This window comes from Gorilla gorilla, chromosome X, assembly GCF_029281585.2.
Source record: "Gorilla gorilla gorilla isolate KB3781 chromosome X, NHGRI_mGorGor1-v2.1_pri, whole genome shotgun sequence".
In the NCBI taxonomy this organism is placed as follows: domain Eukaryota; kingdom Metazoa; phylum Chordata; class Mammalia; order Primates; family Hominidae; genus Gorilla; species Gorilla gorilla.
The window spans coordinates 143,551,342-143,578,516 of NC_073247.2; the positions used below are offsets into that span (position 1 = coordinate 143,551,342).

The 27,175-nt window shown below is 38.9% G+C and overlaps 2 long non-coding RNA genes across 7 annotated transcripts in view; one reads left to right on the plus strand and one right to left on the minus strand.

The window, feature by feature from the left end:
* LOC101153527 (uncharacterized) overlaps positions 1–18,071 on the minus strand; it is a 137,233-nt gene extending 119,162 nt beyond the window's left edge. For all 6 annotated transcript variants that reach the window (XR_010132572.1, XR_010132573.1, XR_010132571.1 and 3 more), the window contains exons 1-2: positions 17,715–18,071; positions 12,657–12,800 (exon numbers count right to left, since the gene is read on the minus strand). This is a non-coding gene — a long non-coding RNA (uncharacterized lncRNA). The remainder of the gene's footprint in view (positions 1–12,656; positions 12,801–17,714) is intronic.
* A 6-nt stretch (positions 18,072–18,077) lies between these two features.
* On the plus strand, positions 18,078–25,767 carry LOC129530042 (uncharacterized). The gene is made up of 3 exons (XR_008675563.1): positions 18,078–18,285; positions 18,838–18,919; positions 23,945–25,767. It is a non-coding gene; the product is annotated as an uncharacterized lncRNA (long non-coding RNA).
* Positions 25,768–27,175: the final 1,408 nt, after the last annotated feature.

Sequence of the window (27,175 nt, forward strand, 5' to 3'; positions counted from 1 at the left end):
CCAATTAATTATTTAAAATGTGTTGTTTCTTTATTCATTCAAAGCATCGTGTATGTGAAAATTAAAACATGAATATATATGAGGCATAAAAATATAAAAGTGTAAGAAAAGGTCATACGATAAAGTTGATAATGTTTTAACATATTAGTTCAAAACCTATGGAACAGCTTAACTCTGATGTCTTTAAATGATAATAGCTAAATATGAGTATTTATTTTGAACATCAAGTTTGAGCAACTGAAATATTTATTAGTGAGTTCTCCATCTGGAAAGACATTTAAAAAGAAGGATGCCATTTTGGTTACTTTCTAAAATATGTGAGCCAGAAAATGGAGTACGCCATAAGAGCCTGGGAAATGAGCCAGGTCAAAGACCACAATGTCTGATGGAGACAGATAGCCAAGCCTCATACAAGCTTTGGAGTTCCAGCAATATCTTTTCCTCATGCACGGACTCCTTGGGACTTGAACCTTGTATCAGAAAACTTGAAAATGGGGAAAATCCTGCATATCTAATGGTGACTGATGAGATCTATGAAGCTGTAGTAGAGGAAACTGAATTACTGAAAAGAAAAGATGCCTAATGAGAGTGGGTGGTTTTAGGCTTCAGTTTGATTGTATATGGAAACCAAAAGCAAAAGCGCAGCGGTGTGAGCAAGTTTCTTCAAACTGGGCAAGACACAAGGTAGCCATATTTCCTGGTGGCTTTGCCTGTTAGTGGTGTTTTTTTTTCAGATGGAATGGGAGGGAGAAGAAGGCCTGGGGGCAGGGTTAGTTGGCTTTTCTGGGCCCATACTGCCATCGCGAGGAAGTAGTTTGACAAAAGCAAAAGCTTCGGGTTTGAACTTCCCTCCTACCTAGCAGTTAAGAAAGATGTAGCAAATTCAAAAGTTCAACAGGGCCTGACCCCAAGATGGGCCTTCTCAACTTCAACTCTTAGGCTTTCCTAAGAGTTCAGTCTGGACAAAGGCAAAATCTCCGTGAAGAAGCTGCTAAGTAAGGTACCAGGACTATGCAGGGCTTTGGTTTCCTCTCACTGTGGGCAGGACTATAGAAAAACTACAGTCTACACACAGCTTCTGGGCATTGGTCTCCTGACCCTGCCCCTTAGACCATGAGACATTTGGGCTGGCACAAGATATCCCTGTACTTTGGGGTATGGGCCCCAATATTAGCAACGTTAGAATGTGAGGAGGGGGAAATGAATCTCATTCAAGGTGGCATCTAACAGCAGCTGGAGGTCTCAGGGACACCAAAAGTCTGGTGCCTCTGTTGCCTAGAGCAAGAAGGATCTGAGGAAAAGGAGCATGTGTCACTGTGCCAAGTCAATAAATTCCAGAACATCAATAAGAGTGCAGATATACACAACCAGAAGGCCTGAAGGTATTCTCTGAGCCCAGGAGTTAACAGCTATAGTGGCTTTGCAGTATTTTTTTCTAGGGTCCATTGTGAAGGCATACCCACGTGGAGGGATCTGCTCTCATTTCATCTCTCTTAATGGGACAGAAATGGTTTCTTTAGCTTTCTTCTAAGGAAGATGAGGCTTTTAAGGCTCAGGATCTAACTGTTCATTAAGATTAGCAAGTATTGTTCTCTGTGCCTGCTCCTTAGCCTTTTTCTGATGAAGATTCCTTGTAGGCCTGACAAGATATCCTTCAGGGAGTTGAGTACATCAGGACCCCCAGAAAACTTGCCTCTTTAGTGCCACTCTTTCGTACCAGAGATGATCTCTGTACATGATCCTTTAGAGAAAATGCTGAGCAGTCCATGAAAACAAGCATGAGTATTTTGATATTCTTTCTTCTGCTCTCTTCTAAATCTATTCCATTTGAATATTTGCATGAGTACATGTATGTGTGAGCACTCATGGGTTTGTTGGTATGACTTTAGGCTTCCCCATAGTTTGCAGATCTCCTTGGGTTTTGAAATTTTTCCTTTTGCTTTTCCCTTTTATTATAAGGCCACCGCATGGGTCATTAAATATCCTTCGGATGGTTGGATTTTGTGTTACTTATAAATTTGCCCAAAGATTTTTGTTTTCTTCACCATAAAAAGTGATTTTTTTAAATTTCCATATGTAAACAGAGCAATGTATAATTTTCAGAGAAACTGATTCTCACACTGAAGGCTATTTTAAAACCTGAAGGGTATACCTTTGTTTCTTGATTTCCAATGTAAACCTTGCTTGTTACTATTTCAAACGTGGAGACATGTATAACGTTAATACTTGAGGGCATGGCCTTAAAATAATTACTCCAGGAAGGTAGACACAATGAGTAGCTTCATTAGAAGACTGCAAATTCATTCTTTAGAATTCATATATATGCACTCAACTTACAGTAGTCATATATGGAATAAGTAGAGAGAGATAGACTTTATTTTTTCCTTTTTTTTTTTTTTGAGACGGAGTCTTGCTCTGTCGCCCAGGCTGGAGTGCAGTGGCGGGATCTCGACTCACTGCAAGCTCCGCCTTCCAGGTTCACGCCATTCTTCTGCCTCAGCCTCCCGAGTAGCTGGGACTACAGGCACCCGCCACCATGCACAGCTAATTTTTTGTATTTTTAGTAGAGACGGGGTTTCACCATGTTAGCCAGGATGGTCTCGGTCTCCTGAACTCGTGATCTGCCTGCCTCAGCCTCCCAAAGTGCTGGGATTACAGGTGTGAGCCACCGCACCTGGCCTGTTTTCTTGTATTAGTAAACTAGGATGGTTTGATCCCAAAGAGTCAATAATTTGCTTTAACCCCTAATCAAAGAGGTGGAATATCTTTACTGATGTGGACACTGAGAATGGAATTCAGTCTTTTCAAGGACTTAAGAGGACTACCTGGTATAGCTGAAACATGTGGAGTCAATCTACTAGAGAATAGACCCTTTGCTCCTCCCCACTCTCTGACGTTGCAGAGGAAAGCTGAATGAACCTGCTCATCTCTGCACTCCTGTCTCCTATGGGAACGTGACCTTGACTCTGGACAAAGAGTGTGCTCATGTGAAAGGTTAAATGATGCACACATATTGCCCACCAAATAGTTAAACCAATTGACAATGCTTCCCACCTCACGGGAACTTGTCCAATTCTACAAATGTTCACACAAACTAGGTGTTATCAGTGGTTTGATGTTCAGTAACTTACTTAGGGATATTTTGAAGAGGTGGGGAATGGTTGAGACTTTGTCATACTGTAATTTACTTGAGTATTGGTGAATTTGAGAACCTCTGCCAATGGGCTTTGTTGTTCCGTGGCCTTTTTCTTCTGCGAAGTTTGTGCCTGGTTCCTTTTCTCTTTCCTTGCTGAATTGTTTCTCTTTAACTTTTCATCTTGGAATAGCTAATGATCTGTAATGGATGTCAATGGTTGAAGGGCAGTAAACACTGACAAATAATTGCTTGCAGTTTCCTGTTTTTGCTGTTATTTTTATTATGCCTGAAACAATGAAATTGTTTCCATCGGCAATCAGGCCTGTTAGCCTCTATTAAGTATAGCCAGGTGAGGTGAGCACAACATTCTTGAGCCTGAGGAATTACTGAGCTGAGGCCACTGCTAGTGCCATCCACAGTTCTGTCTCCACACATTTGTCTACCCTACTTCAAACATACGACCTAGTCAAAATGCAGCTCGAAGGCAGGCACGCTAACCCATCTAGTTCAGGCCTTCTCTTTCGGTCTGTTTTAAGTGAGATCAGGAGATCAGCAATGACCTCTCACCTTCACAAGACATCTGGGATCATTAAGGGATGCTTTACCACATGTCTCCAAGACACTCCTGAGAGTTATTGACCCTTCTTGGCAATTATCTATTGCCTCTCAGCTCTGAATGCATTCTTCAATATATGCTCTACAATAAATAGTGGGAATTTTCCCCCTGTACTCTGAGCTCCGACACTACTGCCAAATGGGGCTCATATCCCAGGCCCCAGTGTGCTAGAGGACTGTGTCCCAGACTGTCTGCCTCTACAACAAGGAGCAGGGGCAGGAGGCAAATGATCAGAAGCCCTGCACTTAGCAGTAAACTGCTTCCTCTAGTTCTTCCTGTACTGGGAGGACACAAAAGCCCCACCTCCAGGACTTCCTATGCATGAATTTCCTGCCTGCTCCCTGGTCAGTTCTGGCCACTTCTACAACTATATCACACCTTTGTCCACAGATCCTAGAAGGTCTGAGAGATGAAGGCAAGGACATCACGCTTGAGGCCAGAAGCCGTCCCAACTTCCCCACAGGTGCAACCTTCCTTGACATCGTGGTTTTTTGGGAGGAATTGTTCATGGCTTGGAGTTTCATCAACTGATTTCCTCACGATGGCAGTAGTGCTCCAGAAATGTCAACCAGCCCTGTCCCCAGGGCCTCTTCTCCCGCCCATCCAGTATGAAAAAACGCCAACAAAAGACAAAGGCACATGGAAACAAAACTGTTTCAATTCTTGCCCAGTTTGAGGAAACTTGTTCACACCACTGTGCTTTTGCTTTCTATTTCCATCTTAAATCAAAATGAGTCCTTAACCACCCCGCCGTGGTCAGGCTCTTCCCTTTTCCAGCATTAAATTTCCACCAGATCTTTGGCTTCACAGTTCAGCTCTTCTTCACTCAACATTAGTTCTTCAGCATTTTCTCAATTTATTAAGTTGACTTCTTAAAGTTGAACAAGACTCAGGATTCCAGGATGAAATGGGAGAAGAAAACGCCATAAGTTCCAGGCCTGGAAAAGGTCATCTCTAGTCACCTGGCATCATGGTCCTTGACGCAGCTTTCTAGGTTACCAGGGAATCTTCCTCCATTTTGTAGAAGACACTAATCTTTTTGTTTGGTGGAAGGCTGTTATTTGGCCGAATTCCTGAGATTATTTTCTTATAGCCTATATAGCTCTCATTGGTTTGACATGTCATATGTGACATACCAAATGTACCTTTATATTTATTTATTTATTTTTGAGACGGAGTCTTTCACTCTGTCTCCCAGGCTGCAGTGCAGTGGTGCAATCTCAGCTCACTGCAACCTCCACTTCCTGAGTTCAAGTGATTCTCATGCTTCAGCCTCCCAAGTAGCTGTGACTACAGGAACCCGCCACCACGCCTGACTAATTTTTGTGTTTTTAGTAGAGATGGGGTTTTACCATGTTGGCCAGGCTGGTCTTGAACTCCTGACCTTAAGTGATCCTCCCATCTCAGCCTCCCAAAGTGCTGGATTTACAGGCATGAACCACTGGGCCTAGCCTGTTCTTAGGAAACTCTTAATGAAGAAATGTATTAAACAAAAAGGTGAGTTCTTATCTAAAACCAGTTTTCAGATGTAACTTTTCTTTGCACTTTGGTGTATCTATTTTTTCATACACTTAAAAACATATAGTTATTCAGTACATCTGTCATGTGACCAATTTGTCTTTGTAATTATCAATACACTTCTTTACAATGCTAAATGTGGAAGTCCAAACACACACACACACACACACAAACACACACACACTCCTTTTTCACTTATGTCATTACACTGAATTCACAGGTTTGCATTTTACTATTTTATTTTCCTTAACAAAACAATAGTCAATATATGTTCTTTAAAGTTTGTAAACTGAATCTCCTACATTATTTTCTTAGAGGAAACCAGTTTTAATATTTCTCCATACTTTATTCTAGATGTTTTAGTCAGGGAGGGCTGCCATAAAAGCATCATAGATTTTTAAACAAATTATATGTATTTCTTACAGTTCTGGAGGCTGGGAAGCCCAAGATCATGGTGGCAGCCAATCCAGTTCCTGGCTAGGGTCCTCTTCCAGGTGTGCAGATGGACATCTTCCTGTTGCTCACAAGGCAAAGTGAGAAACCTCTGTCCCTTCATCTCCTTATAGGGGCACTAATCATAATGCAGGCTCCACCCTTATGACCTCATCTAAACCTAACTACTTCCCAAAAGTCTCATTTCCAAATACCATCGCACTGTGGGTTAAGGCTTTCACATACGAATTTTGAGGTAACACAAACTTTCAGTCCTTACTAGGTTTTCTTTTTTTTTTTTTTTCTTCCCTGTGTGTAAGCATTGTATTTATTATCTCTTGCTATGTAACAAATTACTTCAAACTTAATAGCTTAAAACGACATATATTTTTTTATCTCAGTTTCTGTGCATCAGGAGTCTGGGCATAGCTCAGGTAGGTCCTCAGCTCAAGGCTGCGATCAAGGTGTGGGTTAGGGCTGGGGACTCATCTGAGGCTCAAGATCCTCTGGGAAGCTCATGTGGTTGTTGGCAGAATTCATTTTGTTGCAGCTATAGAACTCATAATTGCTTACTTCTTTGAGGCTAGCAAAAGAGAAGATCTCAGACCACCGGGCCCTCTTTTCCTGTCCTGATTAGATCAGGCTCCCCCAGGGTAATCTCCCTTTTGAGACCCTATCATTTTTGCCATATAATATAAAGGAATCAGAGAAGTGATAATCTATCATATTCACAGGTCCCACTCATACTTAAGGAATTATACAGGGAGATGGAATCATCTTAGTATTCTGCCTATATACCACAAGGATGGATGGACGGATAGAGAGATAGATAGATACAGTTTTTAAAGATTTTAAGTCAAAATCATACATGAACACATTTTTCAACATTAGTTATTTGTACAATACTTTACAAACAACATTATGCCATCTCTGACATTCCTCCGAGATTGAAACACTTTTTTTTTTTTTTTTAAGACGGAGTCTCACTCTATCACCCAGGCTGGAGTGCAGTGGTGCGATCTCGGCTCACTGCAAGCTCCGCCTCCCGGATTCACGCCATTCTTCTGCCTCAGCCTCCTGAGTAGCTGGGACTACAGGCACCCGCCACCACACCCGGCTAATTTTTTGTATTTTTAGTACAGACGGGGTTTCACCGTGTTAGACAGGATGGTTTCGATCTTCTGACCTCGTGATCTGCCTGCCTCGGCCTCCCAAAGTGCTGGGATTACAGGCGTGAGCCACCGCGCCTGGCTGATTGAAACACTTTTAACACTCTTAGCGAGTAAGTTTTTACTAGCTTATGTATCCCTAAATACAATGCCCATATTACCAATTTATAAACTAACCCATACATTCATAATATATACTCTTCCTTCTAGAAGAATACTTCACTTTCTTTGCCCTCACTACACTTCACTAATATCAATATTACTACTTCACTTACATCCTTCCTTTCTTCCCATCCTCCCAATGTAGCTATAATTGCTTGTGTCAATGTTTAATGCATACAATACTATGACAATGTAAATATCTTGAGATGATCCATGTACTAAATTGTGTTTGCTTTTCTTTTTCTGGACATCTTCCCTCTAGTCTCTGTCCCCTAGAATAATTTACTAGTCATTTCATTTGATGGTCTGTGTACTCATAGTTCATTCAAACACACACATATTCAAGTTGACTAAAATATCTCTCAAGAGTCTCATTCATATTACGGATTTTGATCAATTTAATTTTCCTCACAAAATTTATCTCAAAATTTTCTGACCTCCTCCAATGTGTCCAGTTTCCCCTATGCCTGGTGCCCCAGCACTTTGGGAGGCCAAGGCGGGTGGATCACTTGAGGCCAGGAGTTCGAAACCAGCCTGGCCAACATGGTGAAACCCTGTCTCTCCTAAAAATACAAAAATTAGCTGGGTGTGGTGGCACGTGCCTGTAGTCCCAGCTACTCTGGAGGCTGAGGCAGCAGAATCGCTTGAACCCCTGGGAGGTGGAGGTTGCAGTGAGCCGAGATTGCACCACTGCACTCCAGCCTGGCGACAGAGCGAGACTCCATCTCAAAAAATAAAATAAAATAAAATAAAATAAAATAAGCCAGGCATGGTGGCACATGTCTGTAATCCCAGCTACTTCAAGCTGAGGTGGGAGGATTGCTTGAACCTGGGAGGCAGACGTTGCAGTGGGCCAAGATCACACCACTGCACTCCAGCCTGGGCGAGAGAGCAAGACTCTGTCTCAAAAAAAAAAAAAAAAGACTCTTACTATTGATGATACTTAATAATCTGGAATTGTATTTTTAAATATATTAAAACAATAGATGTTTCTTATCTTTTATAAAGCATCCTTTCATGTGAAAAATGTTTTTTAAAAAAGAGGCATGAGCACCCATTCATAAACAGTATATGGTAGTACAGTAACTACTATTTGCACTTTGGTGTTTATCATCTCAGATCTCTCAATATGTAGAGGAAATCATACATTCCTTTAACCAATATTTATCTAGTTGCTGCCAAGTTCCGGGCACTGTTCTAAGCCTTGGGGATAAAAGAATACTAAATAGGATATTTAATTGAATAGAATCATTTAACTGAATAGAATTATTTAATATTTAACTTAATATAATTCAGTTATATTTATTTACTGTAATATCAGTTATAATGAATATTTAAGTGAAATAATTAATATGTAATTGAATATAATATTTAAGTGAATAGAATTATTTTAATTGTGCACACACACACATTTACACATACATGTCTTTATATATATACCTCTATATTTGTAAAATTGTATATAACTTAATGTGCATGCATATATACATAGTACATATAAATATATATATATAACAGGCATGTGTGCATAGATATAGGAATATGTGCAAATATTGGTGCATATATTTATAAATTTATAAATTTATATTGGTGCAAATATTGGTGCATATATTTATATATTTATGAACTAACACAGTATATACATAAACACAATGTGTGTAGGTAATTGGAACGTTGTAAACACTAGTAAAATTGAGTATCTTTTCATTTATTTAATAAACAGCTGGAGTTCTTCTTTTGTAAATTGCCTGTTTAATTCCTTTACCAATTTTGCCGTTGGTTTAAATACGACAGAAACAAAAAGTTTTAAATTTTTTAGTCACAGGACGCTTACGCGCAAGCACACATACAAAAAATCATCTTCAACTACTCTATGAGGTCAAATGCTAACTGAGTGAGGAAAGTAGAAGAGGGCGCCAGAATGTTTCTCCATTATGCAATGAATCCCAAGTAATTCTAGACATTCTCCACCAACTTAGGAGCAAGAAGTATGGGTTGTCAGGCTTACCAGGTATCCTCATCTGGAGCTTTTTATGAAGAAGTAACAGAGAAGAACAATTGTTATGTATGAGGAGAATCACTAGACTTCAAGGAGTTCAGCATCCTCTGGGAGAACAAATAAAGAGATGAGCACTCCTCCCTTCTTCCCCACCAACCCCACCAAGAGACCTGAGATGACGGCAAAGCTCTATTAGGGGACAGCCCTTGGCTATAGGCATAACATTTTTTGGCCTCTTAGTGTATGCCTCTGCTCTCTAAGCAGGAGATTTGGCCTTTTTTGGCTCGGCGGGATGGCTCCCAATGCTTCTTCATTTCCCTCCTTGCTCTAAGGCAATGGGGTCCAGACTTTTGCTGTGTATGAGATCCCCCAGCAAGCACAAATGCTGTTATAAGGTATCTCCTCAAATTAGCCTATTTTATGAGTTGTGATGCTGCTATCACAAGGAGCTCACGTTCTGTGGCTCCAGAACAAGGTGAATTGGCCTAACCATCTTCTGAGGGACAGGGGCAGGAACAGGAGACAATGGGCACAAGCCCTGCACTGGGCCCTGAAAGTTTTCCTCAACGGAAGCCCCACCCGACAACTTCCTGTGCCCGGACTTCTGGCAGCTGTTGGCTCCGTCCGGCCTCGCCAACAACAGGCTTTTACACTTGGATATCACCTTTGTCATATTAGCATCAAGTCTTTGCCCAGAGCTCCCGGAATAACTCAGAGAAGTCAGGGAAGCCCAATTTCGGGTCAGGGCCTGTTCAATTTCTCCGCTGAACGGACGTTTCTAAACCGAAAGACCTCACGGGACGGACGCTGTAATGGCGTAGGGTATTTTAAAACTATTTCCTCACGATGGCAGTCGTGCTCCAGATATGCCAACAAGTACCGCTCCCTAGTCCTTCTCCCGCCCTTTCTCTCCAAAAAAACACCAGCAAGAAAAAGGCGCCAGGAAACATGGCAGCCTTACTTTTGCCCAGTTTGGGACAATCTTATCACGCTGCTGCACTTTTGCTTTTGGTTTCCATTTGAAACGAAACTGAGGCCTTCTCTTTTTAAGAACTGCATTTCCAATAGGTTTAGCCTTCACAGTTGTGTTCTCGCTCACTCAGCATTACGTCTCCAGTATTTTCCCAAGTTATCACGTTGTCTGCTTCTGGATTCAAGACTCAAGAATCCAGGCCTAAGCAGAAAAAGAAAATGCTACAAACTCAAGGCCGGGAGGTTATCTCTAAGTACCAAACCACATGTCCTTGCCTGGCTCATCCATCTGTAAGGCTCCCAAGGAATTCTATATTTTCAGGATAGAGATCTAAGTCTTATGTGTTGACTTGTTGGCAGCCATTTGGCTGGAGTCTTAAGAGAAGCGCCCAAGTAGCTCTCATTCCAAGAGATTTGTCTTGTGATTTCATTTACCATTTGAAGACACTTTCCGATGCCATTAAGTGGTCTCCAATTGCTTCCTACCACTTTATTGGATATGTAGGGACGTGTGTGTGTATTTATCTTTATATCTGTATTTACCATTTATCTCTTAGAGATAAGCCTTAAAACCACTTCCTCATTAGTAATTAAGACATGATGTTTGCCAAGGATTCAGAAATAACCATGCACTGATAAAGAGTAAAGCGCTGTCATAAAACTGATTAAGACCACTGATAACTTTTTGGATCATGTCCTCTTACTCCTTTCAATACACACAGAGTTTTATATTTATGTTCATATGTGACAATGAATTTATATTAAAATTGGTTGTTTGTACATGATGGTTTGCCTAGGAGATTGCCACTCCTGATTCTCAGACAGTTTGGCCACATTATATAACATTTTTGTCTTCATGTTTAGTAATCAAAACACTGCAAAAAAATGTTTCTTGGCTGGGCGCAGTGGCTCACGCCAGTAATCCTAGCACTTTGGGAGGCCGAGGCGGGCTGATTACCTGAGGTCGGGAGTTCCAGACCAGCGTGGCCAACATGGTGAAATCCCGTCTCTACTAAAAATACAAAAAATTAGCTGGGTGCAGTGGCGCGCGCCTGTAATCCCAGCTACTCTGGAGGCTGAGGCAGAAGAACCACTTGAACCCAGGAGGCCGGAAGTTGCCGTGAGCTGAGATCATGCCACTGCACTCCAGCCTGGGCTACAGAACGAGACTTCGTCTCAAAAAACAAACAAACAAACAAACAAAAATGTTTCTTATTGCTCCATTTATTATATAGTTTAAATATGGCATATATAATATATAATATTGCTATACATATATGTGCACATTTATTTCACCTTAATTATAACTTGACTTATACTGGGCATAGTTTTATACAAAGTCTTCTGCACCAACTTACATAAATTGCATGTTTCCATATATCAACATCTATTTTCCCTAGCTGGAAATTTCTTTATACTTGATTGTACAAGGAGGTTTCTCTTCGAAGGAATTATAAAGGTAACATCTGCTGTTGGAAATCTCCTCATATTTTAAGAAATTACAAAGCCAAAAATAAATGGTATCTCAATGAAAACTAGAAGAAATAACTTTTAAAATGTCTTTGCCATACATTCTCTTATCTTCCCTATCCACATATAATGTACATTTTTTAACCTAAAATCCCAGTTACCTTGTATGTCAGACATGCTTTTCTCAGGACAGTTTGAGGTGTTTGGAAACATCATTAACTACTCCTTGGAATATGCAATATTTTTAAGGTTGCTTCTCATATTTTTGCATTTCCTAAAATTAAGCATACCTGTTTACAAAATAACCAGGCACATTAGCCTTGTACAAAGAAGTGCAGTGAGGCCACAAGTAATGCCCACTGAAGCAGATAAGGATTTTTAAAATGTGGGTGTCCTGAATACACATGTTTTCTGTGATCAGTTAAATATATAAATATATTAGGTCTCAAATAGCCAACAAATCAAGTTTTCACCAATAATTTCTTCTGCACATATTTGTTCTGGGTTGACTCTCAAATTACAAATATCTTATCAGCTTCTTGAAAAATCTCTTAGAATACACAATCTATGAAGAACAAATGGAAACACTTTATCACAAATCCCACTTTTTTGAGGCATCCACTATTAGCAGCTTGATAAGTATATTGGTTTAAACATTAGAAAAATGATATATAACTGTTCAATAAGAACTGATGTTATTCAGTGAAATAAATTTAATCTATATCTCATCAATGTACTCCCCACATTCCTCAGCACAATGCTAGGTGCGCGCACACACACACACACACACACACACACACACACACACTTCCATTTCTTTTCTTCAAATCCATCCTCATTGGTCCCACTACACATAGAATTTGGTGCCCTGAATTCTCAATTCAACACTAGAAAATGAGTACTCTCCAATATCATTAACTTTTCTTGAGGAACAAGATAGTTTTTTATGGTTAAATCTCATAGCATTCTTTTACTGTTGATCAAACCATAAGAATTATATGCATCTGGAAAAAAATCAGTAAGTGGAACAAATATATAGCAGTAAAGAAATGATACTCTTAAGAAGTTTAATAGATATTCCATTGATGTTTGTTATATTGCATTCTGCTCTTTTTATTATATAATTGTACATGTGTGGACACATGTGGACAGGTTGTCAGGATTTGGTGACTTTTTACTTACATGATACATGAGGAATATCCTTGCATGATACATGAGGAATATCCTTGCAGCTTGAGTTGCTTCTTTCTATCATAGTTTTCTCAGGTCTCACATCACATAAGTCTCATCATATGTCGTGAAATATGCTTCAGAAAGCTGGATTTTCTGTTAAGTAAAATTTGGAAATAGAATTTCAGAATAGAGCCTTTAAATCTTGCGTGTGTGTAGAAGTGTGTATGTTTTAAAGAAAAATACATCTTGTAATATGTTGTTTTCCTAATTATATATTGAGATGATGCTGGTTTCTTGATTTTTAAAAAACTTGCAAGTGTAAGCTTTTCTCATTTTCAACATTTCAAGGCTTTGGACAAGTGTAAGTTAAAACGTGAAGGCAAGTCATTAGAAACATCACTGTAGAAAATTACACACTGTTAGTTGCTTGACTGGGGAACTTTCCAGATAACTTCCTTTCTGCCTATTTGCTTTTCTGAACCAATAGGTTTATGTGTTCAACTTGAATTAATAATGTATGTAATTAAGAGAGAAAGAAAGACTTCATTTTTCATTTCTATTTCCTTGCTATTAGCCAACCAGAATGGTTTGATTCCCGTTACAACATTTCGCATTTTCTTCCCTAAATCAGAGGTGTGGTCATCTCCCCTATTGAGGACTTGGCGAATGGATTTCAATCTTTCCAAAGGCTTAAAAAGACTACCTACTATAGCTGAACTTACTGTAGTTGAACTTTGACAATGGATGTTTTGCCCCCTCCCCACCGCCATCCTTGCTAAAGAAATCTCAGCGATCCTCTTTGTCCTCTCCTTTCTACTTTCCTGTGGGAGTTTGGCTGTGCGATCACTTTCAAGAGGTAGTCTCTGGACAAAGGGTATGCTCATGTGAAAGGTTAAATGATTTGGCCTGTTGACCTTCAAAGAGGTGTACCAATTAACAGTGCTTCTCACCTGGTAGGACCTTGTCCAATTCTACAAATCATTACACAAACACTGACATCAATGGATTCCTTTTCAAAGGCTTGCTCGGGGTTATGATGAAGATTTAAGGGCATTATGGAAGAATACAGTGAACTGCAATTTACTTCAGTACTGGTGAATTTGAGACTGTGATAATAGAGGTGCCTTATTCCTTTGCCATCTTTCCTGCTGAGTGGTTTTCTTTTTAACTACATTTTGAAACAGCTTTTGATCTGAGCTGAGTGTCAATGATTGAGTGGTATTGAGAGTTGGCAATAGTTGTAATCTCCCATTACTGGTCACGGTGTCACGTTTGAATTCCTGGGACTCAGCAAGTTGCTGCTGCTTTAGGCCTCTATCCACTCTCTGACCAGATAGTCTCTTAATGTAAACCAAAATGTGTGGGAATACAAAATTCCTGACCCTGAGGAATTCTAGGGCTGGGGCTACCTCTCTGTCACTCACAATTCTAAGTTCAGATATGGTGCACTGTCTCCACACATCTGGCTTTCCTAGTCTAGCATATGGTCAACTCAAACTATGACTCAACAGCAGGCAGCCTAACCCATCTGATGCAGGGTTTCTCTCAGTCACCTGCTTAGCTGAAGTAGGCTGAAAAGGTCAGAGGTCACCTTACACTTTCATAAGGTATTTGAGACCATTGAGACATGCTTTCTCAAATGTTTTCAAACCCTTCTTGGCTCATGTCAACCTACAACATCCTCAAGGACAGCTAGACCAAGGCATGAATAGCAGGAAAGTCAATTTCCCCAGGGACCCTATGGCCTTTGTAGTAGTTGCTAAAAACTTCCTAGTAGATGTTATAGCTCCACCCTGGGCAAGTAGAATTCAGGTGGTGACCATATGTTACAGCAGTGCATGAGAATAACATTCCTTTCTCTTCTGTAAGTGGTCAGCCACTGAATCCATCACTGATACACGAGAAAACTCTCACATGCAGTCAATCTTACGAAATTTTTGCCTTTTCTTGCTATGCTATGGGCAAGTGTCCTGAGGGTCCTGATGTGCTCAGCTTTTAGAGGCCTTACAAGGAGTCTTCATTAGAAAAAGGCTAAGAAGCAGGCACAGAGAACAATACTTGCTAATCTGAATGAACAGTTAGGTCCCAAGTCTCAATGGCCTCATCTTCCTTAGGGGAAGGCCAACAGCTAAAGAACTCATTTCTGTTCCTTTAATAGAGCTAAGAGTAGGTTTCTCTAAATAGGTAGGCCTTCACACTGGGCCCTAGAAAAAGTGCTGCAAAGCCCGGGTAGCTGTTACCTCCTTGCTTCAGAAAATACTTCCAGGTCTTCTGGTTGTGTATATCTGCACTCCTACTGATGTTCAAAGATTTATTGGCTTGGCCAAGTGACACACACTGCCTTCTCCTCAGGTCTTCTTTGCTCTAGGCAATGGGGGCACCAGACTTTTAGGTATCCTTGAGACCCCCAGAAAGCACACTGGCTGCTGTTAGATATCATCTGGAATGAGATGTTTCATCTGCACCCTAACATTGCTGACACCTTGTGCCAACCCCCTACCTCATTGTTCAAAGGGCACGGCCAGAGGATATGTGGCCAGAAGTCCCCCCAAATAGGATTTGAGCCATTTGTTTTAGCCCCACCCTCACTGGGTAGATATCTAAGCCCCAATACTTCCTATACTCCACCTGCCTAGCAGCTGTCCCTTCAGTCCTCCCCCTGACCCCCCACTTATCAGCTTCTCCCCCAGGATCCTGCCTTTGTCCAGAGCTCCTGGAAGGCTTCAGATTTAAAGTGAAGGGGACCTACTTAGGGCTAGGGTCCACTCAACTTCACAAAAGGCCCAACATTTCTCAGTTGCTAAAACTTGGGGGAGCTCTAACAACTTTGGGTTTGTGTTTTGTCAAACTACATCCTCTTGATGGCAGTATTGCTCTGGAAAAGCTGATTAGCCTTGCCCGGGCACCCCACCCCCAGAGCCCTTCTCCTCTCACCCATTCAATCTGAAAAAAGCTACCAAGACAAAGGAGACAGGAAACAAAGCTGCCTTGCTATTGGCCCTGTTTGGGAGAAATCTGCTCTTTCGAATTTACTTTTGCTCCTGGTTTCCCTCTGAACTCAGACTGAAGCCTATACCACCCAGTTTCATCAGCCATACTTTGTTTAAAGAATCCCATTTCCGATAGCATTAGGAGATATACCTAATGCTAAATGATGAGTTAATGGGTGCAGCACACCAGCATGGCACATGTATACATATGTAACTAACCTGCACATTGTGCACATGTACCCTAAAACTTAAAGTATAATAATAATAAAATTTAAAAAAAACAAAAAAATGCCCATTTCCACTCTACCATAGCTTTGTAGGTCTGCTCTTCTTCATTCAACCTTGATCCCCAACAATTTCCCAAGTTATCTGCTTCAGTGGGAAATTCTTAGGGACCTAGGGCTAAGAAAGTGAAGAAAATAATGGAAATAACAGCCTAGAGAAGAGCAAATCTAGGCACCAGGCCATGTGACTTGTTTCACTGCCAGGTTCCCTGGGAGTCCTCCATTTTCTGGCCTGGGCACTAGGTCTTGTGTATTGAGTTGGGGGCAGCCATGTCAGAACCCTAATAGGAGGGTCCAGATAGATCTCAAGGCTGAATTCCATACAATGTCCCTCTTGGGGTGACACACACACTCCAAACTTACAAAATTCCAGTAGAAAAGAACATGATTTTGTCTTATGGTTCCATCATTCAACATTAAAACACAAGCAAGTTCCCATGCATGTCATTATTTGACTTTTAATGGCTTCCTATGGCTTTATTATATATGTGTGTGCCACTGCTTAAGCTTAGGAATCAGTCTTATGGTGTTTTCTCATAAGTAATTAAGACATGGTGCTTGTAAAGAATTTAGAAAATAACCACGTGCTGATCAAGGACAAAAGCACTGTCATAAAATCTTGTATTAAACACTAATAGCCTTTTGCATATTTACTCCCATTATTTCAACACGCACACAGGTCTATATTTATGGTAATACACTACAATAAACATATTTAAATTAAATTTATATATGCATCATGTTTTAGATGCAAACTTTTCACTGCTCATTCCTGGGTAACTGAAATTGTCATGAAATATTTGCAAGACCTGGATTTTAGATAATAAAATATTTGCAATGAGCTTCTTGATTGACTAATTCATTAAAGAATGTTAGGTTCTCAATTTTTAAAAAATTTATACACAGGACATAATACCTATAATGCCACCACTCAAGTATCTTAATTTTGATACCTGCCTTACCTAATAATTACTATGCTGACTATATATATACTAACATTGGAACAGGCACTACGTGTTTATGCCTCAGAACATTAGGGTTTCTTTTGTTTATATTTTTCAAAACTTATACCAAAATTTTATCTTAAAATTTTATGTAAAATCTATAAAGTTGAAACGCATACTCACTCTAACACTGACCATGATTATGCATGATATGCATAATGCATATATATGTATGTGCATTAGATAGATAGGTCCAAGTTACCTGGTTACAGGCCTAGAGGGAAAAGAAAATGATTGCACCTATTATATATATATTTACTTCTCTTTATTTATTTATTTTTATTCAACCTCTGGGAGCATCGACTATCCTTCTCTTTAAAGATAATTGAATGCAAACTGGATACAGTTTTGCACAAAGTCTTCAACACTACCTTATACCATTTGCATACATGAATGACAATGTATATTTGAGTGCTTGGATTTTTTTTGTATCTTACTCTAGAAGACCTTTCTATTTCAAGAAATTACAAAAGTTACACCCACTGCTGGCACCGTTTAGATTTTAAGAAATTATAAGTAGAAAGTAAACGGTACTTCAATCACAACAAGAAATAGCCACTTAAAAATATCCTTGCCATACATTCTTATATCTTCACTTTGCACAAATAATATACACTTAAAAAAATGTTCAAATTCTCTTGTACTTTGAATGCTAAAACAAGTTTTCCTCATTTGTAACTTGAATGCTCTTCAAATCTCATTAAGTATTCTTTAGAATAATGACAGGTTTTAAAATCTTGCCACATGTTTTTGCATTTCTAGAAATAATCATGCTTCTTTACAATGTACCTGCTATAACAGCCATGTATGGAGAAGTGAAGCGAGGTCACAGGTAATGCCACCTCCAGCAGACAAGAACTTTTAAAATGTGGGTTCATCTTCAATCCTCTTCACTCGGTTTTGGTTCTCATCTGTTTGTGCGTGGTCAGCTCTCCTAGCAAAAATGCTAACCCTTCTTGGTTTGGCAGGCTGATTCCATTTCTCTTCAAGGTCCTCCTAGCTGCAAGCAATTTGTTTGCACCTGGGACCTCCAGCAAGCACATGGCATCCTTTTATAAGCAACCTGGTATTGTCTGGTTCTCTGCAGTGACTCTGCTATCACAAAGGTCCTAGGCCCCAGAGCCTGAAGGCACCACGTGTCAGCCTTTCCCAGACTCTCAGGGGCGGGGAGAGAGACGAATACCCACAGGCCCAGTACTTCGTTGGTTGGTGGCTTCTTCCAGTCCCGCCCATACTGGGAGAATACCAAGACCCCACCCTACAACTTCCTGGGCCTGGACTTCCTGCGAGAGGCCGACTTAGTCTTCCCTACCCACGGGCCAGTTCCTACACCTGGACCTCACTCTGTCCAGAGCTTCAGGTAGGCCTCAGGAGGTGGAACTAAGATCCAGCTCATGGTCCGAGCCTGCTCAGCCTCTAACAGAATGGAACTTTCCAATATAAGTCCTCTAAGGGATGGGGCTTTTTCCAGAAATTTCCTCACGATGGCAGTATTGCTCCTGGAATTCTATCCAATACTGCCCCAAGCCCTCTTCTCCCGCCCGTCCGGTATGAAAAAAAAAATGTGACCAACAGATTAAGGCACCAGGAAATATGGCTGACTTGAGAAACTCGCTCACACTATTGTGATTTTGCTTTTGGTTTTTCATCTGAAATCAAACTGGCGCCTAAACCTACACTCTCATCAGGGGTCTTTTCAGTTCAAGAACTCAATTTCCACTTACCTAGTCTTCACAGTTCTGCTTTTTCTTCACCTAACTTTTTCTCATGGTACTAAATTGTCTTGGTGTATCAGGGGTCAAACCTCAGGGATCCAGGCCTAGAGGGAAAAGCAAATGGTTGCATCTAAGGGCTTGGAGAAGAGCAAATCCAGGCACCTGTACATGTTGTTCTTGCCTGACTCACTTCCCAGGTTTCCCGGGAGTCCTACTCCATTTCTGGCCTAGGGACTAAGCCTGTGTGTTGAGGGAGAAGCAGTTGTCTGGAACCCTAAGGTAAGTGTCTAGATGGTTCTCAAGACTGCGTGCTATGCAGTGTCCATTTGGAAGGATACACAAACTCAAATATGTACAAATTCCAGTCAGAGGAGACTGATACAGTCTCATAGTCAAAATAATTTAAGATCGGAACACAGGCATGTTCCTATGTTCTTATATGACTGTCAATGGTTTCCTGTGACTTTAGTGTGTATGTGCTTATCACTTAGGGGTCAATCTTATGGTATTTTATCTTAAGTAATTAAGACATGGTGCTTGCAAAGGATTTGCAAAGTATTCAGAAAAGAACCATGTGCTGACCAAGAGTAAAGCACTGTCATAAACAGTACCTATTAGTAATACTGATAAACATCTGGATTATGTTTTGTGAACTAAAAAGTGTCTGAGACAGGTCTCAATAGTTTTAGAAATTTATTTTGCCAGTTTAAGTACACGCATGCCTGGGAGATAGGTCCATGCCTTTCTTCAAAGATGATTTTGAGGGCTTCAGTATTTAAAGGGGAAAGGGCAGATACTGGGGAAAGGGGAAGAAATTTTGAAAAGATGTGGGTAGATAAGAGGCAAAGGGTAGCATTCTTTTGAGTCTTTGATCAGCCCTTCATAGGCGAGATGAGGGTAGAGGAATAGTCACGTACACACTCATCTAGCTCAGTGAATCCGCATTTTTTACATAGGATAAAATAAACACAGGGCAGAGGAAGCAATCAGACATGCATTTGTCTCAAGTGAGCAGAGGGAAGACTTTGAGTTCTGTCTTTTGTTCCATACCTGTGAGGATAAGCCAAAATTTACATTGTCAGGGTGAAATTCAACAAAACTGTTTCAGGGTAAAAATCTTGGGGCTCACAAGGAATTTCCTAGTGGGCAAATTGTGAGGGAGATATGTAGCTTTTTGTTTTTGCTTTGTTCAATCATTGTAGCCATCTTATTTAGGAATAAAATGGGAGGCAGGTTTGCCTGACGCAGTTCCCAGCTTGACGTTTCCCTTTGGCTTAGTGATTTTGGGGCCCTAAGATTTATTTTCCTTTCACAGTTTCAACATACACATGCAAACTCATATACTCATGCACTCATTTCAATATATACACATAAACATTTATATTTCGTGTCATACACAATAGTAAGTTTACATTAAAATGAGGTTTATTTGTATGTCATGGTTTGGAGTATATTTTCACTTCTGTTTCCTGGGCAGTTTGTCATTATCATGAAAAATTTGCAAGACCTGAATTTTTAGTAAATGAAACATTAACCAAGAGCTTCTTGATTGCTACATTCAATAACAATATGGTCTCTGAAGACATGTTCACTTCATAAAACACTTATTTAACAACTGGAAATTTAATTCCTATGATGTCTCCTCTCAGGTATCATGATTTGAAGAGCTTCTAATCTTTATTATGCTAACATGTATATACTCTAAAACAAATATTGAATCACAAGTATAACATGCATGCATCAGAAAATATAGGATATTCCTTCCTTCTCAAAATTTTAACCTACAATTAAATCTAAAATTTCATCTTATTTTATTTATTTATTATTATATTTTTAGAGACTGGGTCTGGCAAGTCTATGCAATCATGGCTCACTGTAGCCTTGACCTCCAGGCTCAAGCAATCCTCCCACCTCAGCCTCTGGAGTAGCTAGGACCACAGGAGGCACACACCACCACACCCAGCTAATTTTTTCTGTTTTACATTTTTTTGTAGAGAAGGGATCTCCTTATGTTACCCAGACTGATCTCTAACTTGTAGGCTCAAGCGATCTTCCCAATTCAGCCTCCCAAAGTGCTGGGATTATAGGCATGAGCCACTGCACCTGGCCTAATCTTATTTTATTACTAAAAAAAATTAACAACAGATTGCATTACTGTATAAATAAAGTCTGTGTCCTCATCTCTTTAGCACTGTGACTGTGACCCAAACACGTACTCCATCAAAGGTTCAAGGTGAATGCATTGACATATTTTTATATTCATCTATAATCTTTTCTTAATGTTTCCCTTTAAATTTATTTATTTCCTAAAAATTAGGTCTTGCAAATTTTTCATAATGACAAATTGCCAAGGAAACAGAAGTGAAAATATGATCCAAATCATGATATATGAATAAATCCCATACGAATGTAAACATTATTATATATGAAGCTAAATATCAAAGTTTCTATGTGTATACATATATACATGTACACATATACATACATATACAAACACACATTAATATACGGACAAAGAGAGTGAAATTTAAGTGCATTGTTACTATAATAATCATAATTAAAAATATACACTTTTTAGGGAGGCTGAGGCAGGAGAATCGTTTGAACCTGGGAGGCAGAGGTTGCAGTGAGCCAAGATCACACCACTGCACGCTAGCCCTGGAGACAGAGAGAGACTCCGTCTCAAAAAATATATATACTTTTTAAACATAAGTACACATATAGATGGATATGGAATCATGCCTAATTTAATGACAGGGATACATTCTGAGAAGTGCATTGTTAGTTGATTTCATCATTGTGCAAACATCATAGTGTACTTACACAAATCTAGATAGTATAGCCTACTACACTCCTAGGCTGCATAATATAGCCCATTGCTCCTAGGCTACAAAGTAGTATAGCATGTTGTTATACTGAATACTGTAGGCAATAGTAACAATGGTAAGTATTTGTGTATCTAAACATAGAAAAGGTACAATAAAAATACGATATTATAATATTATGGCATAACCATCATATATGCAGTCAGTCATTGACCTAAAGATCATTATACGGGGCATGACTGTATACTAATGTGTAGTTTATCTATCTTTAAACATAATTGAATGAATACCGAAGGTAGTTTTAACAGAAACATCATCATTATCTCATACAATTTCCATGTTCCCATATACATATATGTACTTGGAAAACTTGAAATCTTTTTATTCTACCCTGGAAAGAGCCTTATTATCCAGAAAATTTAAAAAGCGATAGTTGCTGTTGGCAAACTGTTCAGATATTGAGAAATCATGAAGCCAAAAATAAATGATAGTTCAATCCCAACAAGAATAAAGACTTTTAAAATGTCATTCACCCAGACTGGGCAACATGGTGAAACCTGTCTCTACAAAAAAATACAAAAATTATCCTGGCAAGGTGGAGTGTGTCTGTAGTCCCAGCTACTTGGGAAACTGAGGTGGGAAGATCACCTGAGCCCAGGGAGGTGGAGACTTCACTGAGCCAAGATCATGCCATAGCACTCCAGCCAGGGTGACAGAGTGGGACTCTGTCTCCAAAATAAATAAAAGAGGCCGGGCACAGTGGCTCACGCCTGTAATCCCAGCAATTTGGAAGGCCGAGGCGGGCGGATCATGAGGTCAGGAGTTGAAGACCAGCCTCACCAACATGGTGAAACCTGTCTCTACTAAAAATTCAAAAATTAGCTGGATGTGGTGGCACATGCCTGTAATCCCAGCTACTCAGAAGGCTGAGGCAGGAGAATCGCTTGAACCCGGGAGGCAGAGGTTGCAGTGAGCCAAGATCGCGCCATTGCACTCCAGCCTGGGTGACAGAGCAAGACTCTGTCTCAAAAATAAATAATAAATAAATAAATAAACAAAATGTCATTCTCATCTCTTATGTACATATAATAACATTAAAAATCATATTCAAATTCCTTTGTACCTTCAGTGTTCAGATACATTTTCTGTGCATATCGTAGCTAGAGTACTTTCCAAACTTCATTAAATATTCTTTGAAATACTGATTATATTTTAGAAAGTAGCCTCTTACTTTTGGGATTTCACAAATCAGTTGTATTTCTAAATAATGTGTTCAGGTACAACATCCATTTTTAAAGAAGCGAAGCAAAATCGTAGGTAATGCCACCTCAAGAGGACAAGGACTTGCAAAATATGGTTGTATTTTCAACCATATTTCACAGATATATGTTGTATACATTCAGAGATATAGATTCCTTAGGACTCTCTCATGTGTTCAACACAGCAAGTTTTCACCAATAATTTCTTTTGCACTTTTTTTTTTTTTTGAGACAGAGTCTCACTCTATTGCCCAGGCTGGAGCGCAATGGCGCGATGTCAGCTCACTGCAACCTCCGCCTCCCAGGTTCAAGTGATTCTCCTGCCTCAGTCTCCCGAGTAGCTGGGATTACAGGCATGTGCCACCACGTCCGGCTAATTTTTGTATTTTTAGTAGAGAAAGGGTTTTGTCATGTTGGCCAGGCTGGCCTCAAACCCCTGATGTCGGGTGATCCGCCTACCTTGGCCTCCCAAAGTGCTAGGATTACAGTCGTGAGCCACTGCACACGGCCTTCTGCACATATTTATTCTGGATTTGTTATTGAATTACAAAGATAATAGAAGCATTATGAAAAATTTCATAGAGTGCACGAATCAATGAAAGACCTAAGGAAATACTTTATCCCAAATCAACCTATCCCAAGGGAACCACTATTAGCAGCTTAATGGGTACATGTATTCAAATGTTGTAAACAAGGTGTACAACCACTCATGAGAGCTGATATTATTTAACTAAATAAATATATCCTACTGCACATCAATAAACTCCCCTATTTGCTGACAAGATGCTTGGAGCATACATACATTCATCCAGGGAGGAATATACCATTTATTTTCTTCAATTACATTCTAGTTAAAATGTAGGTAGAGTTTTGTGTCATTGTTTCTTCATTCAACATTGAATAATGGATACTGAATAGCATATCTCTTCATGATAGTACTTTATTTTTAATCTCATAGGATTGCTTTGTTGTTAAGTTCTTAAGGATAATAGATGCATCTGGCAAAGAAATGATAAATGAGTAATCGTAAAACAGGAAAGAGAGGATACTCTGAATCACACAAACTCAATTGATATTTCAATCTAGTACATTCCACCTTTTCTTCTATATACACTTTTGCATGGGAGTGTACAGGGGGTTTTTGGTATGAATTTAAATGGACATGATCTATATATGGAATTCTCTTTTTAATTTATTTTTCTTTTTTATGCTTTACTCAGGTCTTTTATAGCGAGGCCATTTACAATGCCATTAAGCATGCCAAAGAAGACTGGATTTTATGTTAAGTAATTATTTGCCAAAAGCTTTTCTTTCCATGACCATTAAAAGTAGGACATTTAATCATTTCAACGTGTATATAGAAGTGTGCCTATTCTTATGGAAAATAGAATCTGAAATAAAACAATATTGTATAACTTGTACCTTTATTAAATGTATACTAGGACCTTTTTTGGGTTTTCTGTAAATTTCAGAAGCAACCCTTGCTCGTTTTCAACATTTCAATTTTTAAGACATAAATAGTTAAAACCTGTAGACTCTAACTTGTATTTTTGAGATACAAACTATACTAGTGTTTGATTAGAAGCCTTCCAGAAACTGTACTTAGTACATATTCACCCTCTAGAATCCGTATATGTTTATGGTTCTGTGTAACAGTAGAGAAAAACAGTCTTTCATAAGAGTAATCCTCATGATTTTGTTTTAGACATTAGTTTCTTAGGGATACCAAAAGCATAGCCAACCAAAGAAAAAACTCGACAAACCAGATTTCATCAAGTTTTAAAAAAGTTGTTTCACAAATGATACCATCAAGAAAGAAAGAAAAAAACTCACAGAATGGGAGATAATGTTTGCCAATCATATATTTGGTAAGGGACTTGTATCCAGAATATAAAAAACTCTTACCACTCAGTCATAAAAAGATAACTCTTTTAAAAATGGGCAAATGATCTGAATAGATATTTATCCAAAGAAGATATGTATATGGCTAACAGCATGTGAAAAGATGGTCAACCTCATTAGCTATTAGAGAAATGCAAATGAAAAACACAGTGAGGTACTACTTCACAGCCCCTAGGTTGTCTATATTTTAAAAAGACAGATAATAACAAGTGTCAGTAAGGATGTGCATAAGCTGCAAGCTTCATATATGGCTTGTGGAAATATCACATGGTACAGTCACTTTAGAAGTAGTCTGGCAGTTCCCCAAAAGTTTGAAGATTCTATCATCATATGACTAATCAATTCCAAACCTATTTATCTACACAAGAGAAATGAAAACATGTTCACACAAAAAGTAGAAACAACCTAAATGTCCATCAACTGATGAATATATATAAAAAATGTGGTATATCCATACAATGGACTGTTATTCAACCATATTGAAGAATGAATTATTGATACATTGTACAACATGAAAAATCCCTCAAAACATGCTAAGTGAAAAAAGCCAGACACAAAAGACCATACCTTGTAGGATTACAATTATATATAGTTTCCAGAATAGGCAAATCCATAGACACAGAAAGTAGATTAGTGTTTGCCAGGGACTAGAGGAAGCTGAGAATGAGAACTAACTGCTAGTAGGCATATTTCTTTTTGGAGTGATGAAAATATTCTAAAATTGATTATGGTAATGATTGCACAATTCTGTGAATATATTGAAAACCACCACATTGTACATTTTAAATTGGTGGTATTTATAGTGTGTGAATTCTATCTCAATAAAGCTGTTTTTAAAAGTTTCAAAAATTAACAGGTTAATTCACATTTATAAAATTAATAAGAAAAAGCATATAATCATCTGAAATTGTGTAGAAAAAGTATTTGACAAACATAAACACCAATCCTGATTTTAAAAAACTCTCACCAAACTAGAAATTGAAGAAAATATATCTTCAATATGGTAAAAATATACAACTAATGTCATACTTAACACTGAAAAAGTCAACACTGTTTTTAAGATCTAGAGCAACGTGAGGAATTTGTCTCTCACCTCTTCTATTCAACGTCATACCAGATTTTCTAAGAAGTGCAATTAGGCAAAAAAAAAAAAAAAAAAAAAAGATTACAATTTGGAAAGAAAGAAGTAAAAGTGCTTTCACAGATGACAGTATTGTTTACATAGAATGATTCTACAAAAACACTTCTAAAGCTGCTAAAGTCCATATCTTACAGACAAGGTATGATTGGTCTTGCTTTTGTATCTATTCAAAAAAACTGTGTCTTTTATGTGGAATGTTTAACCATTAACAGCTAATGTATTTATTGATAGGTTTGAATTTTGGGCTACAATTTTATAGTTTACATTGTTTGTCCTCATTAATTTGTATTCTTCCATTTCCCCTTTCCTTCCTTTCAAGTATTAGAACACTTTATCTTTTAGAATTCTATTATAATATGTCTGTTGGCCTTTTGGCTATACCACTTTGTGTTATTTTTTAGTGGTTATTCTTGTGATTGCAATATGCATCCTTAAGTTTTTATAATCTTCTCAGAGTTGATATTTTACTGCCTCATACAGAATGTAAAATCCTTATAACAATATACATACTTTTACTATTCCTCAGTGTCCTTTATACTATTATTGTCATTTGTAATTTATGTACATACATTATAAACACAGCAAAATGATGTTAGAACCTGTGCTTTAAGCGTTCAAGTATATTTTAAGAGAACTAAGTGAAAATTTTTTTTGTACATACTCAGACACTGAAAGTTTCTGATGTTCTTTACTCTGGAACATGTTCTGGCTCTGGAAGATCTGTATTTTCCTCTGATGTAGTTTTCTTCAACCTGAAGAATGTCCTATAGCATTTATTTTATTGTATGCCCACCAGTGGCAAAGAATCTTAGTTGTCTTTTGTCTGAAAACATCTATTTCACCTTCATCTGTGAAGATATTTTCAAGGATGGAGAACTCTGGGTTGATTTTTTTTCCCATCAGCACTTTCAAGAGGACGTGACACTGTCTTGTAGCCTCCATAGTCACTGATGAGAAAGCCATAGCTTTTAAAATAAAACATGTGATATATGACAGCTGCAGCACTTCAATTCTGTGGGGGAAATGACTGAGTTTTCAATGAGTGGTCTTGGGATTACTGGGCATCCGTGCGTGCAAATGAAACTTTACTTCTCCCTCACACTGTACACAAAACTCAATTCCATAGTCTCTTTTCAGGTACTCATGGTGAGGAAATTCATTATAAACCTGCACTTGTGCTATGGAAAGCCCAGGAGAGGAGGGAGGGCTTTGATGGATTTGAGAGGTGAGAATGAATGTCTAAGCCAGGGGTTGGCAAGCTAACTCACAGAACAGATGTGGCCAGCGACTTGTATTTGTAAGGCCCGAAAGCTAAGAGTGATTTTTACATTTTTAAAGCTTTGCTTGAAAAAATGGAGGCTATGTGACCGAGGCCACCTGTGGCTTGCATAGCTTAAATCATTCACCA